Raw genomic sequence first — 20589 nt, 5'->3', positions numbered from 1 at the left:
TGGATTTCCTTCGTGAAGACTAAAATCAGCTTAAAAACCCTGCTTTCAATTTGAAAAACAGACATCAAAACTCTACGAAAGATAGCAACAATATACATCCAGTGTTATAGCGGAAGTCTAAAGCACTACATCTTATCGGTTAACGCAGTGATTCTCAACCTGTTGGGCGCGCCCCCACACTAGAGGGGTGGCGCAAGAATATTCAAGAGAAAATATTATTTAAAAAAATTGATTAACTGGTTGAAAGGAAAGCGCACATACACATAGAAAACAAAATACATTTCGACATATTTACTAAATTATTAAAGTGAAACAAAGTATTAAATCAAAACTTAAGGTGGGGAGAAAAGGGTGGTTCGGCTATGAGAATTTTTCTTAAATTTCTGATTAAGTCTGTGTGGCTGAATTTTTTTCTGTAACATTTACACCTATCTGTAATATATACCACGTATACTTTTAATTGTAAAATAAAATTTTATTTATTTTATAGTACAATTTCAAAATTGTAGCTTCTGCGCCTATTTCCCACAGGTTCCAAAAGTGAGCTATATATTGAAATCACTTTTTCACTCACTCAAATTATCTTTAGAAAAAACACTTGACAGGCAAACGTCTTTTTAAAAGGCACTTTAAGTGTCTTGCTGGTAGGAACAAGTTTCCCGACTTTAAAAAAGATATTTGTTTTTAGAGTGTATAATTTGTTTATTGATTTTACATTGATAGTTCTTGTTTGAAGTCACTAGCGATTCTTTTGAGTTAACTCATTATAATTAATCAAGAATTACTGAGTTAATTTTTTCAAAAGGATTAACTAACAAGTAAGAGTTAATTAACCTTACTAGAGTTAACTAACCTAATACATAACTAGTATAAAAATACCCAAATTTGCAAGAAAATACCAGAATCGACCACAAAAACAATCATAACTACCACAAAAATAAAAAAAAACCTGACAAATTACTTTAAAATGCAAACAAAGCAAAAAACTTTAAACAAAATGTCGCAAACTCTACTAAAGTGCAGAGAGCGTCAAAATATTATGAAAATTTAAAAATACCTAAGTTCCAAATGTGCTTAAAATGAAATAAATCAATTGGCATTCAATTCAATCATTCCTTTTTGAGAAATAATATGCTACGTAATGATTTATAATTAACTCTTTTTAGGGAATGCTTGTTTCCGAAGGTGGTCCCGTGCCCCCAAGGTGGCACCGGTGTCGGGCCACCTTGGGAACATGCATATGGTCTCTCTCACCATTTGCACGACTTAAAACTACTAATCTGATAGATTAATTCGAATTAAAGAAATGTGGTTAACGAAAAATAAAAAATTTTTTAGAAAACATATCATAACTCAAAGTTCTAAGAATTTAAACACATATCTCACCCGGAAATTAGAACGACAACTGCAAAAAATTAAATTACTTCATACTATGGAGCCCATTCAAGGAAATATCTTACAATTCAGCCTCGTGCACCTCAGATGCAAGATGTACAATGCAGCAGGGATATCTTATGATTCGAAATAAATTTAATTTTACTTTGGGGGGTGGGATACGTTAGGAGCACTGACTACCTTTGACTTACCCAGCTTACTTAATCATAACATACTAAGTTTTAACAAAATAATAATAATTTTTAGTGACTTCTTTGGGCCTGTCTTGCAGAGCAAGATTTTCTGAGGCTAATCTTAATATTAGAAATAGCCACTCTCAGTTCTGCTTCCATATTTAGCCGTGATCTATATTTTGTCTTCAAAGAAGCCACAGCAGAAAATCCAGTTTCACAAAGGTAGGATATTGAAAATGGTAATAGAATGCGAAATGCCCTTGTTTTTAGTGCAGAAAAATCATCCTCTTGCACAAAAATCAAACAGTTATTTATTATTAAATTGTATTATCGTTTTGCCACTTGTCGTGACGTCTATGAATTTTTCTTCCTCATCAATTGGGAGTCTTATGAAATGGACTCCTAACCCACTCGTAACGTGCTATCAGTTTGCGTTAGCAGGAAAATACTTTTTAAAATTCTTTGCCAGCATGGCTAAATGATTTTTAATGGCTACAAAAACAACTTTTACATATTCTTCTTCAGCCTTATAAGTTTTAGTACAATTATCCGCATCTGCAAACATTAAGTTTTTTTGCTTTAAATTTCAGCCCCACAATTCCAATTTTCTACAAAAAGCATTAACTTTATCACTCGTATCCAACATATGAGTATTTGCTCCTTGGAGTTGAAGATTCAAGTTATTTAATTTCTCGAATATGACGACCCAGTAGCTCAATTTCATCACAAATAAACATTAGTGAAAATTCTCAGTTTCCGGTCTGTTATCTTCTAAGAAAATGACGATTTGTTTTCTCTTAATTCACAAACACGTTGCAAAAATTTCTTTCGTGATAAACATCTTGCCTCGCATTTAAATAGTAACTCTGAATGTGGTAAACTCATATCATTACAAAGAGCGGAAAAGATTCTCGATCTCAGAGTTCTCATTTTTATATATTTGCAACGGTTACATCCGTAGTCAACACTATATATAAACCAGGACGCATTTCTTTCGAAGCCAAAGCTTCTCTGTGGATCATGCAATGTGTCCAGACGCATTGAGGCGAGTTTTGTTTTAAAAGTGCTTGTATACTTTCGAAATTATATATTAAACGGATATTAAGCGAGCACCATCGGTGCATATTCCGATGCAATTTTTACATGCTATGTTTGCCTCATTCATAACATAATTTAAAATAGCAAATAATGTTAGCGCTGTTGTTTTGAGTTCTATTGATTTGCAGAAAAGCAGTTCATATATTCTGCAAGTAGTATCTGCAAGTATATTCAAAAGTAGTTCGGACATAATTTCACAAAATCAAACGTAGGCAATAAAATGAGCATCTTTATTAATATCTGTTGTGTTGAAAGCATTTTGTCACGCAACGTCGAGAAAAGCTGACGCTACATTTTCAGCCGTATCACGAATCAGCAGAGATCGATCCATGCTTACTTCATCATAACTCGATAACGTTTGAAGTGAATTAAATTTTTTTTGAACACACATATAAGATTCGTTTTTTAAAAGAAATAAATTTTATTTATGCAAAAAATAAATTTTAGTAATTATTTGTTATTTTTATTATTTTATTTAATAATATTTGGAAAATTTTGAATTGTATGGCATAAAATTCGCTACATCATTTAAAACTATAATTTTGCAAGTCAAAATACGATCTTTGAGCAAAATCGGTTAAATAGTTCCTGAGAAATTGAAATTCAAGAAAGTCGTGTATTTACAAATCTAATTTTCAGGGATTTCTCTACCTATTACGAATTTAACCGATTTTGCTCAAATTTTGCACTTTGCCTTGTGAAATTATGTTCTTTAAAATGTTACGGAAGATTGCATTACTTACAATTCAAAAATTTTTCGGCCATTATTAAAGACAATAATAAAAAATTAAAAATCTTTAATAAAAGTTATGTTTTGCATGGAATTATCATTGGATAAACGAATTTTAGTGTTGAGTGCAAAATTATTTTCAATCACTTAAAAAGTTCTCGATATATGGCGAAATACGCAAAAAGTAAAATTTACATTACGGTATCCTAACTCTCCTGAAAAAATTAAGGGGACCATATTTCTCAAATTGCGGTTACCTCGAACCATTAAGATTAAGTCATAAAACTCAAAAATCTAATCACTAGATCAAAAGTGATTCAGGGTGGTCCATTTTTTTTGGCCCACTGTACATTTATTGTGGTTTATTCACGTTACTTTTCATTTTTTAACCCAGAGAAAAAAAGTATGGTCAAACCTACCAGAATATAGCAAAAACTTTCGTATTTCTTGCTCTATGGGAACACCAAAAAGCACGGTAATTTCTACCGAAAGGTTTTTGTTATCTTTAGGTGAAATTATTATAAAAATATGTTTTTTTGCTCTGCTGTTTCATGCTAAACGTTGTAAAATTTAGTTGAAATCTGCAATTTTTGCATGATATCGTAGAGTATAGCAAAAAAATGGTTCATTCAGTTAAATATTTTCAATAACTACAGCATTCTACAAGTTACTTGTATTATTCTTAGGAGCTATGCCTACTTTAAATGAAAAATTGCTTCACTTTGATTTCATACTGTTTGAAAACATATTTTATTTAAATATGCTATTTTTCCAAGTATCTATTTTTGGGTTTATTATTTGGGGTTAAAGTATTAATGATTAAAATGTTAAAATGTTTTGAAACACGATATAATGTATGTTTAAGTTTGCAAATAAGTGAAATTTTTTAAAAATGCCTTAGACCAACTAGGTTTCCTAAATTTATTATATTAACTGACTTACATTCTTATGTTAGTTATTAACATACTTATGTTTAAACTTTTTTTAATGTAGATTATTAAGTAAAATTTATGTTAAATGTCTAATAGTGCAGAAAACTTATATATCTTGTAAGTTAAATAACTCATGTCATGGAAATTATCGCTACTACAAACTATATAAATTATATTTTGACCATAAAAGGGCGTTGGAGGTTGGTAATTTTGTTTCGTTTTGCTCATATATTTAAGAAGCATTAGAAAAGACAATTTCTAATTAGTTCCTAGTAACGTAAATTTATTTTTTCAAACAATATCAAGTTTAAAGCTGTTGCTGTTGTAAGTTTTTCTATATTCCAAAATTGCTATGCCACATTACTCCAAACATTATATCATGTTGCTACAATTAACCAACACCATTTTGTTCTTTTCATTTAATCATAGTTTTTCTGGAAAAAAAATTTTGAAATGAAGATTTTTTAAATATTTTATACAGTTTTTTTTTAAAGTAGTTTAAATGAATAAAGTATTTTCTGCCCCACGGAAATTCTGATGGTAACACACTAGAGTCACAGAATCCTTTTCCCCTCACTGGAAGTAAATGCCCCACAATTACTAAGAATTCAGTTGTAGAAAATAATTATTAAAACTAACAAAAAGCTTTTTGATATATTTTTTAGTAAATTGTTAGATTTTAGAAGTGATTTCCCAGAAATTAAAAAAAAATTAAAATGTTCCAATTTTTTTGTTCAAAAAAGCTTTAACAGATGCAATTGTGAAATGTAATTCTTCATTTGAGCTAAATAATATACAGTCCAAAAAAATTACTGAATTTGTTAAAATGTACTATTATACTCTTCTATTATATTAAAGATACTGTATTTTATAACTTTAATAGCTGAGAAATTAAACATTTCGTAACTGAAACTAATCAAATTGTGCTTCTGAAGTAAAAAGTTCTTGCAAAAGATTCTTAAGAAGAATGACGATTGCACCTTAAGAGCGAGAATAAAATGAAAAGAAAGAGAAAAAAAACTAAAATTCTGAAGATAAGTAAATAAACAGAAACTAAATAATCTTATATTTTGTTTATAACTTGCTGCTGGCTTCGATATAAAGTTAAGGTAGGGAAAAAAATTTTAATAAAAAATCGCATGAAACATTCTAATTCAAATTTGTGCTGTATATGTATGTAATTTCGTCGTGTAATAAGTGACTAAAATTTGTGAAATGGTTTTTCCTACATCTAAATATTTTGATGCACTCAATTGATATATACATGAAAGTAATAAACAGTTTTAATATATTTATTTTAATTTTATCTAATTCCGTACTTTATCGAGTCAGTATTGTTTATTTTTAGAAATTTGCAGTTGATTGTAACAATTTAATCTTGTGATGCATATTTTTTTTTCATATGCTAAAATAGTTAATTTTATTTCCAGGAACATTGCAGTGAAGAGGAGCATACTAACAGCAGGGTGAAAGAAGTTATCAAAGTATCCCTCAAATCTGTGGAGTTAGCAATGAATAAACTGTAAATACATAAATTGTAAATATTTTTTATGATAGTTTCAAAATAAATAAAACTGAATGAATCTTATTTGATTTAATATTTATTTATTTATTTAAAAATTGTTCAGTTAACTACTCTTCTAGGTGAAAAATTTCAATTTTTCTAAAGAACAAGTAAACATAAATCCTGTGGAAAATTGTGTTAATAGTTTTTTTTTCGTGTGTGTGTGTTAAAATAAATATTAGTCAAATTTTTCAGGCTAAAAACTTCAATAAGAGTTTTTTTTTAAAATAACAAACTTAAAAGCATTCTAGAGCAGATAATTTCAAGCAAACAATGTGTAAACATGGACTTAAGGAGAGACGTAGACTTCTTAATTATTAATTTGAACTAAAAATTTCATATTTACTCCCTGGTGGTTTAGAAAATCATGTAAGTATTGAGTAATTTTTTCTTCTACAAATTCTTTATATTACAAACTTTTAGGCATGAAATAATTTTAAAAATTCCAGAAGGCACTTGAAAAACCTATTACTTAGTGTACCTTTTTAGGTGCATAGTTTCCAAATTTAAATGGGGCTATATATTGAAGCTTTTACTTCATTTATAAATATAACATTGATTAAAAATTCACATAAAAAAAGCATTCAAGAGACTTGAAACTACGTAAATTAACCAGTATGTTGCTGTGAAGAGGTAAAACGATCTGTATTTCATGTTCGTTGAGTTTAAAATTGAATTAAAAAAATTTACAAAAAATGTGTGAACGAAAAGCTTTTTCAATGTTAATTCCTTCTTTCAATTCTTTTCAAACTAAAATAACGTAAAATTGCTGATATTCAGGCCCTTTTCTGGAAATCCAAGTATTCTTAGAAAAAGCTTTTGGTTCAACGGTTCTTTGTGGGCCAGGAGATACCAGGAGGTTATTGCTCCTCAAATTTATAGTCAAAGGTATAATTTTTGAAATGTGGTGGGCAAATTTCGAAGCTAACCTTTACTTCACATGTAAGCTAGTTCCCTTCAGTGCGACAATAAAAGTTCAATCCCTTAACCACTCAGCCATCATGCCGTACCTATTTCTGCAGTTATATGAAATAATGGTTTGATTTTCTTCTTTTCTCAAATATTAATCTACTGTCTCCAAAATACATTTTAACTTTTTTAAAAAATTTTTAAAGGTATACATTTTCAGAGCTGGCGTCAAAGAAATCTTGCTAATTTTAAAGAGTCATTAATTTGCAATTATTTTGCTAATTTATTATAGTATTCCCCATAAAATATAAAAGAAACCTTTTGCACAGGTACGCAAATTAATCTGTACTAAAGCGAAATTGTCTATACAATATCTGTACGAGCACTGTTTCTGTTGGTACATATCTTTCAGTGGTGGGCATCCTTTTATAGTTTCGCTCAGTGCTCATTTATTGAAGATTAACTTTTTATTTACCCTTCGAACAAAGAACGACTGAAAGATAAAATGAACATTAAAAAACATCAGTGTTCGAAGTACCTGTTAAATATATACTAGGCAGTGTCACTTAACTAGACCTAGTTTATAGTTCAGACATTTACCAAAGTGACTGTGTGATTGTCAAGATTCACCGGTGAAAGTCAACAGCCACCAATTGTGGATATTCTCAATAACAACTACGAGTATTTGAAATTACATTGAATTACATTTTCTTTCTTCATCTGTATGTCTTACATACTCCGTTGAATAATTCTAAAAGAGCAATGGATTTTATTTAATATGATATATAATTATTTCTTTTTAAACTTGGTCACTAAATGACCTAACGTGGTCTTTCGTGTTTTATATTTCTACCTGGTCATCTGAGGTTTGAATTAAATAATGCTAAACAACATGAAAAAACACAAATGATACCACAACAGAGAAAAGGCAGCTTAAGATCAACAATAAAGAATATTCTCCAGTGTTGAAAGATAAAATGAAATACGGAGCTCAGAAGGAAAAATTTCAAATAAATTGTAATGATAAGAATGAAAAGGGGTTATGCCAATGGGGACCGGAGGAAAAGCGCGGGATATAGTGACTAAATAAAAAAAAGAAGCAAGGGTGAACTGAAATAATTGGCAAATCTTAATTAATTAGTGTAGTAACTAATGCATTGTAGAACCAGTGATAATTTTTTTGAGAGCATTGAAGTTATAGTGTAATTTTTGTTTAGTATCTAAGCGGTCTATTTTCGTTGAGATTATAATGCTGTGTAAAAAAAAATAAATAATGAATGTTCGACTACATTATACCACATTTCCTTACTTTTATTTGTACTTTTGCTTTGTTAACATCATAATAAAACACATACATTGATGGTAATTACGCTATTTAGGGTATAAAAAGATTGCTAACTACCAATCAATAACAGAAAAATATTACTTTTTTCTTACATTTATCTTGTTTGAAGCCAACTTAGAAAGAATAAGCTATGAAAACAAATTACTACGCGCATTAACTAAATGACAAGTGAATTTTTTAACAATGGAGAATAAATTCTTTTGGTTGTCAAAATTGAATCAGTTATAAATTCCATTTAAAAACACGTTCTAAAATTCATATGAACTAACGCCATTCTAAAAATAATTAACTTAGATTATATTCTTTCTTGATGTCTCAGTTTTGTCGATTTCTAAGCTATACTTAGTGCTTTACGTGTGATTACTTTATCATCTAGATCAGAAATATTTTTCTTGTAACCACCTCTGCAGTTTGCAGAAATAATGCTTATTTTTTACTTTTATTTAAAGTAATTTTTTCTCAAATAGTTTTATAAAATAAAGTTTTTCTTAAAAATATTTTTGCAAAATGGTGGCTGGGGAAGGTTTGATCCATACCTTCAAATCAAGGATTTTGTTAAATACCCTTGGTAACTCGAGGCGAAGCAGTACATGAAGAAGAAATGAAAGACAATTCTTAAGACATTGAGAAAGCAAAGCAACAGGCAAAAAAAAGTGAATAATGTTACAAAAAGCGTATTTTGTAGTTTAATTTAAATAATACAATATAAACTAATAATAAATACTATAAGTTTTCAAATAATTTGAACTAGAAAACTTGGCTATGATTTAGGAAAGAATATTAAAATGATTCAGTTGAAAGTGGGTCAAACCTTTCATATTTCCCCTATACTTTGAAATCACATATTCTTAAATTCACTAATGTAAGAAGTATTATAATTTGTCCCTAATGTTAAATAAAAATAATGAATTGAAAAAATTATGAATAAATCAAAAAATATTTTAATTACATTTTTAAATTAATGGAATCATTCAGTGATTTTGCAAGAAAAAAAATTATGGTACTCAATTATTTTGAACACTTTTATTTCAACTCTTATAATTTTGATTCTTAATTTTAATTCTTAAAATTTTTATGTATATATAGCACTTACATTAAGCAAATAGTATAAAGATTAAAAGTTATACATTACACAAAAATACTCATAGCCAGTAAACACACAATATTTAAATTATAAGTAAATTGTCACACATAAAAATTCCATTTTATACAATGAAAATTCTTTATTATTTTATACATTCAAGGCAATAAAAATGGTTACCAAATCATTCATTCACGTGGCATTAACGTGTCTAAACGTTTTTTTTCACTCCATTTAATATTTTATCTTCTTGAAATTCCTTGCTTTCTCGGCTGATTTTCAGCATATTTATTTTAAATAAAAGCAAGGGAATAATTGCTTAATGCTGTTAAGCTTTATAAGGAGTAGTATAATTTATTTCGTGATATCATGATTTTAAAGGAAGGAATGGTTACGAAAATAAAAAAGGAATATTAAAGTCAATTGAAGAAATTATGTACGAAAGTAAAAACACTTAAAACAATCATGACTCACTATGTCGTCATTTTCAACTTAGTAAAAAATTTTTAAAAAATATTGTAGACTGTTGTTTTAAGAAAGAAGTAAGTCTTAAAAAAGATTGTTAAACATTTCAGAGTAAAATAATTTTAAATGTCTTGAAATTGATTTTCTTTTTCACCTGAGTAAGAATTAGTATATATATGCTTAAATATACTTGTGATGTATAAATATTTCTTCAATATTCTATAAATTATGGCAGGATTTTTACTAAAGTACTTAAACTCTTGTAATGAAATACATAAATTAAATTTTTATCTAAGCAAGCAATTATATTTTATTATTTTGCCCGAAATTTCACGTACTTCAATTTCCTTAGAAATTAAGAAAGTAAATGACACACTGTTGCAATCAAAAACAATAAAAAATATGTAAACTTTTTCAAATCTCCAATGTTGGAAATTAAAGATTTATGTAAAAATGACACTGAAAATATATTTCAATTTGTAGGGGAAAAAATGTCATACAAATGTGTAATGCCATTCGAAAGATATTAATGAATTTTAGTTCTTCAGCAACGAATTTCAAGAATGGATTTACGTAATTTCATTATTGTACTCTGACTACATCTCTTAGGATAATAGCATTAATTTGAAACTCACCTCATGAAAGTTTTCAAACGACAAAAATAAAACATGATCCAAATCTGTGCTACAATTTTTAATCCAACTAGTTAAATTAATCAGAGTAAGACTTGTTTAAGTACATCCATAACACCAGTTTTATGTATAGAGAGATTATTTTGCACACAAATTATTACAAATGAAAATTTAAAGAAAAAAATGATTATTAAAAGACACCAAAAGGTGTGTTTTATCTTATTTAATCAGTATAAATATTCTTCCTTATTTGTTTAATCAAATGATACTCTATCATATGATAGTTTTCAAACTACATATGAATCATATGAAAGTTTTCAAACTACATATGACTCATATGATAGTTTACAAACTACGTATGAATCATATGATAGTTTTCACACTACAAAAATAAAACATGATCCAAATCTGTGCTCTAATTTTTAATCCAACTAGTTAGATTAATCAGAGTAAGGCCAGTTAAAGTACATGCTTAGCACCAGTTTTATGTATAGAGAGATTATTTTGCACACAAATTATTGTGAAATGAAAATTTAAGGAAAAAATGATTATTAAAGGACACCAAAAGGTGTTTTCTCTTATTTGATCAGTATAAATATTCTTCCTTGTTTGTTTAATCAAATAATACTATATCATATGATAGTTTTCCAACTACATATGAATCATATGATAGTTTACAAACTACATATGAATCACATGATAGTTTTCACACTACAAAAATAAAACATGATCCAAATCTGTGCTCCAATTTTTAATCCAACTAGTTAGATTTTTACACAGAAATTATTGTGAAATGAAAATTTAAGGAAAAAAATGATTATTAAAGGACACCAAAAGGTGTTTTCTCTTATTTGATCAGTATAAATATTCTTCCTTGTTTGTTTAATCAAATAATACTATATCATATGATAGTTTTCAAACTACATATGAATCATATGATAGTTTACAAACTACATATGAATCACATGATAGTTTTCACACTACAAAAATAAAACATGATCCAAATCTGTGCTCCAATTTTTAATCCAACTAGTTAGATTTTTGCACACAAATTATTGCGAAATGAAAATTTAAGGAAAAAAATGATTATTAAAGGACACCAAAAGGTGTTTTCTCTTATTTGATCAGTATAAATATTCTTCCTTATTTGTTTAATCAAATGATACTATATCATATGATAGTTTTCAAACTACATATGAATCAAATGAAAGTTTTCAAACTACATATGACTCATATGATAGTTTACAAACTACATATGAATCATATGATAGTTTTCACACTACAAAAATAAAACATGATCCAAATCTGTGCTCCAATTTTTAATCCAACTAGTTAGATTAATCAGAGTAAGAATAGTTGAAGTACATGCATAACACCAGTTTTATGTATAGAGAGATTATTTTGCACACAAATTATTACAAAATGAAAATTTAAAGAAAAAAAATTATTATTAAAGGATACCAAAAGGTGTTTTTTCTTCTTTAATTAGTATAAATACTCTTCCTTATTTGCTTACTCATATGTTATACACCTTTGCACATTTTTTTCACATATGATATTATACACTATTGCACATTTTTTTCACCTTTTTTTATCAAAATTTTGCCTTTTTCTATTTTAATTTCATAATAAAATTTAGACTCTTACAATTCTAAAACAATTTCAGTTTTTCTTGTAAGTGAATCTGAAATATTTTCAAGATTTTTTATAAATTCTTTGTGCCATTTATGTCTTGTGCTACCTGTTCCATTTAGTAATGTTTTCTCAAAATTGTCAATTCTAAAATATATTAAAATTTGATCTTAAAATATTGCTAAAATAAAGCTGGATTTTGGCATGCATAATTTTAATCATAACAGTTTTAATCATATTCCGAATAGGTTCGACTTCTGGAATGACTCATATTTGGCAATTCTCTGTTCCGATATCGCTTTACGGGTGCAGCCTCTCTAAGTTCAATTTCTTCGCATTCTTGGTGTGAATTCCTGGGTGACATTCCGCTGTCATCCATTTGAGTTGAGCGAGTAATAAAGGTAGCTTCTGTGTGCTCTCGAGTTCGAATACACGGTAACAGCTTTGTAAATAAAACTTGTGGTCCAAATAAAAAAATTCCGTACACCAATGGATTGATACAAGAGTTTGATGCAACAAAAATCCTGACATATGTCCGAACTCTCGAATATGTAACTTCAGCAGAGTTCGGATAGAAAAGGTGCCACAGTTCAATGACCACATAGGGTGTCCTACAGCAGATGAAAGTTACTAGAAGGATAGTGATTACTTTTAACATTCGCAGTCTTGACTTCTTCAGAGTTGTGACATTACAGATTCGTTCATGAATACTTTCAGGTAATGAGAGATCAGGAAGGTTTGGTTCATCTAAAAAAAAGTCATATTTTGAAATATTTTATACTATTTCTTTCCTTTGAGAAAGGAAATATGAATTAGGTAATAAATTTTTTTAAAATTCAATTGGAAATACTCATTCCATTATAAACATAAAATATTTATTTAAAAAAAACGTTTACATACCTACAAAGAATTAGATTAAAGTAAGTATGTTATTCATGTATATTCAAATGAAATGGTTCCTTAAATAATCACTGTGTAAAAAGAAATAAAGTATCCCCGAAGTCACCCATTTAGAACAAAAAGAGGTTCGAGGAGCTGTTAATACTTTATTTTTAATTGTAATTACAACTATATAATATTAGCATAGTCATTATAAATAAAAATGTTTGTCTGTATGGGTGTCGTTTTTAGATTTCTAAACCATTTGACCAAAAAAGATGAAATTTGACTTACAGATAATTTGAAGCATGAAGATCACATTAGAACATTCTACAACAAGTCGTTCGAGAGGGATGAGCGGAAAACGAAATGAAATTTTCTGCTTGGTTAGTATTAGCCATTGTTTTATATTTAACTATCGACGATTCAATTTTTAAAATATTTTTAAGATAGCACCAATAATATTTGCCATCTTATTTGATCAAAAAAAAGTTTAATGCACGTACTTTACTTAATTAGTTTTTATTCGCTATGAACTCAATGTAGTTGCTCTGGGGATCGAGCGTTTGTCTTCCAATGAGGTGAACCAGGTCCCAATCCCAGCGATGACTGGTCTAAACGAATTCCTCACGACGTGGACAAAAAGTGCCATTGAAAAAAAAGCAAAATAATTTGGGATCAGGATATTATAGTCGATATTTCATTTTTTTGCTGTATCGCATAAGTTATTATACAGTTTATATATAAACCTAAGTTAGAAACTTTAAACATCAAAATGTTTACATAATATATTTTTTAAGCCTAATGCTGTTCTGCTTTAATTTTATGCGCAATTGTTACAAATTACAATAAATAGTTTCAGTTTTTTTTTCAATATTTAATTTATTAAGTTAATACCTTTCAATATGTTTCTACTTTACTTCAACCGTCTTATTTTTTTTGTAGATAGCTTTCTTTCGTCCTTGGCAGAAAAAACAAACAGGGAACTAAGAGAACCACTTAAAAAAACAAAAGCGTTTGATCTAATAGGAAAACCTAGAGATTCAGTGAATCAAACCGGAAAGCAAGTGATATTGTCAAAACCCATTCAGAGACACAAAATATATATTCATAAAACATGCTTCATAAGACATCTAAAACGATAGAAAAATATTATCTTTTCATTGAGATATTCTTGCGAATTGTAAACATAATCTTTTTTCTTCGCCTTTATTCGATACATCCAATTTTGTTTACCTTATAAAATGATTATAGATTTGCTCCTAAAATCCTTTATGCAAAAATACTTTACGTTAGTAAACAAAAATATTACGACTTTTTTATAATTATCAAACAAAATTCCTTCATTTTTCTCTTCACTCACAAAATATTTAATCATTAAACATGTTACGTCATTGAAAATGAAAAAAATTTCTTCGATAGAAAAATATGATCTATTGATAAATATGATCATCTTATTGAGTTATTCCTTTGAAATGTAAACAAACGTTTTTCTTTGCCTTTATACGACACATAAGTTTTTTTCTGTCTTATAAAATAATTATAGATTTACTTCTAAAATTAATTTATGCAAAAATACTCTACATTGAAGCCAAATATTATGATTTTTATATTTGTTATAAAAAGAAATCCTAATTTTTCCTTTTTTAAATAACAATTGTTTTCTTAAAAATAATAAAGATTATAGTGGACATTATATGTCTTACACTGTGATAAACATGAAATTCGAGACGCATATAAAATCTTTTTACTAAAATTGGATGTTATAGCTATGAGTTTTTTTATTTAAATGGACCAATTATGTATAACAAATTATTCATTTGCAAATAGTTTATGCGAGTATTGAGATTACATTTCGAAAAATACTCAGTGGAATCATATCGATTAGCATGCACGCAAAGGTCTTACCTTTTAATTGCTGCTTAAAATTCATATTTAACAAAGATTAGATAAATCCTACCCCTTTGCATGGAATTTTATTTAAATGGGTTCAGATTAAAACACTCTGTCTAAGCAGTAAAATATGCTCACTAATGAAATACAACTTTTAAAAGACTTTTTAAGTAGAAGCCTCACTTTGGAGAATATGTCAAATATTGAATACAAAATAACTGTTTTGTTAATCAGATTTTGGAAACTTTATATGCTTCATGTCATTAGTATTAAATTTAAAGGCACGTTCATTATGATTACAACAAAACACCTTAGTTTCTGTTGTTTTAAAATTATGATTCTAGAAACAATGGCGCATTTTAAGAAAGAGCAGGGACTTTTGTCCCTGCTTTTTTATTTTAAAATAATCTTTTAAAATTACTAGGTGCAGCGAAAAACAAACCCTGACCAACAATTTTTAAGATAAGTTTGGGGAAAAGGAATGAAATAAGCAGAGTATAACAAATAATAATAGACTTTTACTAATTCATGTAAGACATAAACATTTAATAATACAATTAGTATGAAATTGGTCGCCTTTTGCAGTGATGCAGAGCTTATTGAAACTTTCAGCAGAGTGTCATAAGTCCTTCAATCTGTCTTATTCCAGACAAAGCGATTGCTTTAGGTAATCCAAACTTTTGCGTACAAAGATAGAGTAGAGAGCTAACGAACTATTTCACAATGTTGTTTTGATTGCTTAAACAACTCTAAAATAGCAGATTAACATTGGAAAAAAGATAAAAAGCTTTACGTAAACTTAGAGATAGATTATAAAATATTTTATTATAAATTTTATTTCAGGTTGCAAAACAGCTAGATTTCATAATTAAAGTGGTAGACGAAAAAAATGAGCACACAAATTAAAAATAAATTTTAGAATAACTTTATTGTTTGTAAAATATTGTATAACATTTGTAAAAGAATAACCTATATTCTATGATGCAATTACTTTGTCCCAGTTCTATTGCCCCACCTTGTAACATAAATGCCCTCTAAACATTTACTACTACGAGCAGAATTTATCTTTAAATTGAATTTACGACTAATTAAAATTCCCACCATTTTCTAATTTGATAATTGGAACTCAAATTTAAACAGCGCTTTTGTGTCCAATGACAAAACGAGTCAACATCCACTAATCTGATGTATATCATTATTTTGATGGCATGAACGTCTAAAAATGTGCCTTGCTTCGTAAAGCCACAACACGGTTAAAGGCATCAAGTAATCTATACATAATAATAAAAGCGGCTGTGTGTGTGTGTGTGTTTCTGTAATCACAATATATCGCCCCAGAAGCCTCGCCCAGGCACGAAACTCGGCACATAATTGTGTTTTGACATAATGAAGAAGTATTTTTTTTCTTTTTCAAAAATTTGGATTAGTTATTTAGTTATCAGTCATTTTGTAAGTCTATGCTTTTCGTCTGCTTTTTCGTCTTCAAAGAGCCATATTCAAAAAACTATTAAAAAATGCATATACTTTTCCCCACTCTTATAAATGTATGCTAATGCGAACCTTACAATTGAAATATTAATTTTCGACAACTTAAACCAATAATATACGAAGGAATTAATAATTTAATTGTAAAGTTCGCATTAGTTTACATTTATTAAAGTGGAGAAAAGTTTAACTTTTGTATTAAAAATGTGGCAACATATTCGATACGTAAATAGAACGCGTCGCTTTGATATATTTGTCGCTGTTCATAATTGTTATAATAAGTTTTTCTTCTTCTTTCCACGCTCTATTTTTTTCTTAAGCGAAGACGATAATTTTTGTAGCGATATTGTAGTACTTTGTACAACTAAAAATTCTTTTCATAACACTTTAAAAATATTTACTTTATTTTCTTTATATATACAGAGAACAGTCGGCAAATAATTCGATTAGGTTGAAAAACATTTCGCTAAAAAGGAACGAATTCCAAAAGAAAAAATAAACAACTTAAAGAATAAAAATGCTGATGCCAGCCAATTTTTTGAAAGTTAACTTAGAAATAACAAACCAAACGATGTTAAATAACAAACCAAACGATGTTAACAAAATGACGTAGAAAGCGCAACTAGATCAAAATTATACAAGCACAACTAGATCAAATTATAATACCTGAGTGCTTGACGTAGCAGATATAGAAATAGAATTTGATACCATGAAAAATTATATAGAAATAAAAATTGATACCATAAAAAATTTATTCGTTTTCGTGTTCTTTTCATGTATTTGGCATTTTAGTTTTTTTTTTCTTAAGCGTTGTAGCTATATAATTTCAAACATCCTAAAGAGCTATAACACATCTGCAGCAGAACTGGATATGAAGACAAAATTGCAGGACAGGAACACTTTAATTGTCCACTAATCTTCAGATTTCCTGCTATGTTTTAAAAAACTTTATTTGTGAAAACCTTCAGCTTGGCGGACAGCTGGTCGCCTTAGGCGGCTAGTAACAAATAAAAATAACTTTAGAAATATGTTAGTTTTAATAACGGTATTATATTTAAGTTAACCAGAGCCCTCGGACTACTAGAAAATGATAGCAAAGTTTTTATTTACTCTTCTTCAAGTAACTTTTCCAATTATTTAAAAATAATCGCTTAAAAAATCTAATAATTATTCTTTAACATGGGATTTTCGTTCTCAAAATATTGAATTGCAAAGGCAAAGCAGTTGTTTTTAAATTTAACTTAAAAATCTTAAAATATAATCATAATGAATATCATAAATATATATCAGAGACTCGATCATCAAAATTCTGTGGAATTTAATTTTATTCGGTTAAAAAAAATTTGAGTAAACACAAAACTTACTTTTCAGTTATACTTATACATTAGTTTTGTAGATTATTGATTTTTCTTATCATTATAAATAATAGTTATAGGTAAGTCGAAATACTCTTGTTTTTTAAGGAAATAATGGTACTTTAAAACTAACAAAATGCTCTTTATGCACAAACTTACCTGAGGATATGGAGAACATGACAAAATATCAAAGGGGCCACTCTGTTCCAACTCTTCATTCTGGATATAAGGTTCCATATGTACGTCCTTGTATCATCGACGAAAACATCAATGATTAAATAAGCACTGAGAATGAATCAAATTGTGCGCGAAGAAAAAAAATTCTCGTTAAATTACCGTACTTGTATAAAAATGACATTTTTGGTAAAAGAAAACAGCCATTATTCTGGTATAAAATAAAAATGATTAATAAAGGTATTTTATTCTATGAACTATTTCTAATAAGACAATTTCTATGAACTGCTTAAAATGAGAAATACGGGTATTTAAATCATACATTTGGTGATTTTGCAATTCCTATAGTAAAATTTTTACGGATTTCTTTTTTAAAAAAATAAGGGATCTTATCGCGACACATCTAGTAAAAATACTTACCTGAAAAGTGAATTGAAGTGAATAATGGTTTCAATTCCGTTTTTCAAGGCAGCATGATTAAAATTATAAGAAAATTCAACTTAACTGCCATTTATTTCACCATATTTGGTAGTTTTAACCTTTTTATTTCTAAGACTTTTATCAAATAAGATATAAATAGACTGTTTATCTTGACCATAAGGAAAATAGGCATAATAACGATTTCAAGTGCTATGAAAAAGCTGTACTCATATAGATCAAGCTCTATCGTTTGTTGTACGTATCTTTTTATGAGAGTAGTGTGAGTGGGATATATTTATATATTTCCTTATGCATATGAGTTATTTTAATTAGAAAATCGACTCTTAAATACTCTTTTCAATTTTAAAAACAGGTGTCACAAATTTGTGAAATACAGAGAGAAAATACACCCAGTGTTATAGTGGGATTTGATCCCATAACATACGATTTAGAGTGATTATCGGAACAGCGATACTGAGCGCAGACAAGGCCCAAAAATAAAGAGCAAAGGTAGTGGGCGGAATATCATTGTGCTCTCGAATTTTTCATCTGTTCTTCAATTTGACGAGAGGAATCTCTTTTTTTGTAAATAACATGTGCCTGTGCGTCTTTCTAAACCAAATTTATTTATTGTTAAACATCCAAGACGGTGAGACTCAAACCAGCTACCTCTAAGGTTGCATAGTGTTTGGTGGAAAGGCGAGACTGCTTGACTTTAAGAACTCCCGTGCAAAAAAAATAAGGTGCCGCAATGGATTGATCGTTAAGACAGAGCTACCAGTAGAACACCGAAGTCAAGCATCACTGGGATCTGTCTACGAATTGATCAAGGGTGTGGGGTATTGGTCCTCGTTAAACTGTTCTACCGTAATGCGATCGACTTCGCACACAGGTCGTCGGGCAACCATAGCGGGTGTGTCGTCCACTCTGCAGTTATGCCAAATTGTGATGGCATGTCTTCAGATCCTCATCAGGGGTGTTTCCCAGACGCCAATAGCCAGTAGCCCATTGTGCAGCTCTAGTGTGACGCAAATAAACTACAGCAACAACAACAGCAAAACGAATAATGAAAAGAAAACAAACATTACTTTTCCGAAAAATTAATTTATTGTTGCGTATACCCATACAATATCTTGTTAGGTATACCCATACAATATCATTATAAGCCCTTGATAAATCAAAAAAAAAAAAAAAAGATAGCACAATTTAAAGACTACAAAGATGCATCTAATGTAGCGTAGAGGAAAAGGGTTCGAATCCCACCGTATCCCTATAAATATGTTTATTTTGTCCATCCCTATCTTGAGCTATCTGCATTTCGATTTGTCAAATTAATGTAATCCGATCTTTTTAATGAACACACAAGTCTGTATGATATGCATGATATAAGTAGGTGCAACAATAAATGAAGAAATATATCTAAATAAATATATCTAATTAAATAAATATATCTAAGGTAGATAGGTAGGAGCTTTTTTAGCGTCTTATTATAACTGCGCAATAGGCTATTGGTGATGGTATAGGAAACATCCCTCAGATGATCCGAAGACATGCAGCAAATATATCTGAATAAATAAATATAAGTAAATTAATAAATATAAATAAATTAATAAATACAGGGTGATTCTAAAAAGATGGGCAAAATTTTAGGAAGTGATAGTACACACCCAAGCAAACAATTTTTATCAAAGAATGCATGGTCGAAAACAAAACGCAAAGGTGCTGGCGCATTTGGAAAGTTGTTTGATGCAAACGAGTCCTATTGCGAGTTACTGCGCTACGTTATTTGTCGCCAAGCATTCGACCGCTGCACTGAAAATTCGCCTATCTTTTCTTCGCCGTTGTACCAGCATAGCCGCTGCCGGCCACTGTTTTGAACACTTATTGTAATCACATGCCATTAAATTTGCTTTTATAACTTAACTTCATCGTTCTTTGTGTGTTTTTGCCTCATATAAGAGCATAAACCTTGACGCCCTCTAGCGGTTTTGGGTTTTGTTTTCGACCATGCATTCTTTGATAAAAATTGTTTGCTTGGGTGTGCACTATCACTTCCTAAAATTTTGCCCATCTTTTTAGAATCACCTTGCATAAATAAATTAATAAATATAAATAAATTAATAAATATAAATAAATTAATAAATATAAATAAATTAATATTAAAAAGAGATATTTCCATGGTTATGGTGGAATTTTGAACCAATTACCTCTTCCATTTAGGATAACGAGACAGGCCCGATGTGTTACAATTAAGCTACTGATTTAGTTTAGCCTATATAAGGTATTTGTAGTTTTAAAGCTTGGTAGATGCTTGCTTCTAGCTTACATAGAGGAAAAATAACTGGCCACCTGAAAAATGCTTACGGCTGGGACAGCCTGGCTGGTAGGACGTTAGGCCTATGTCCGAGAGTTCGTAAATTCTATCCC

Source organism: Parasteatoda tepidariorum, chromosome 3 (assembly GCF_982258835.1).
Source record: "Parasteatoda tepidariorum strain Cologne lab strain chromosome 3, Ptep-v5.0, whole genome shotgun sequence".
NCBI lineage: Eukaryota > Metazoa > Arthropoda > Arachnida > Araneae > Theridiidae > Parasteatoda > Parasteatoda tepidariorum.
The sequence above is the reverse complement of the archived record's forward strand: the minus strand, read 5'-3'. Positions refer to the sequence as shown.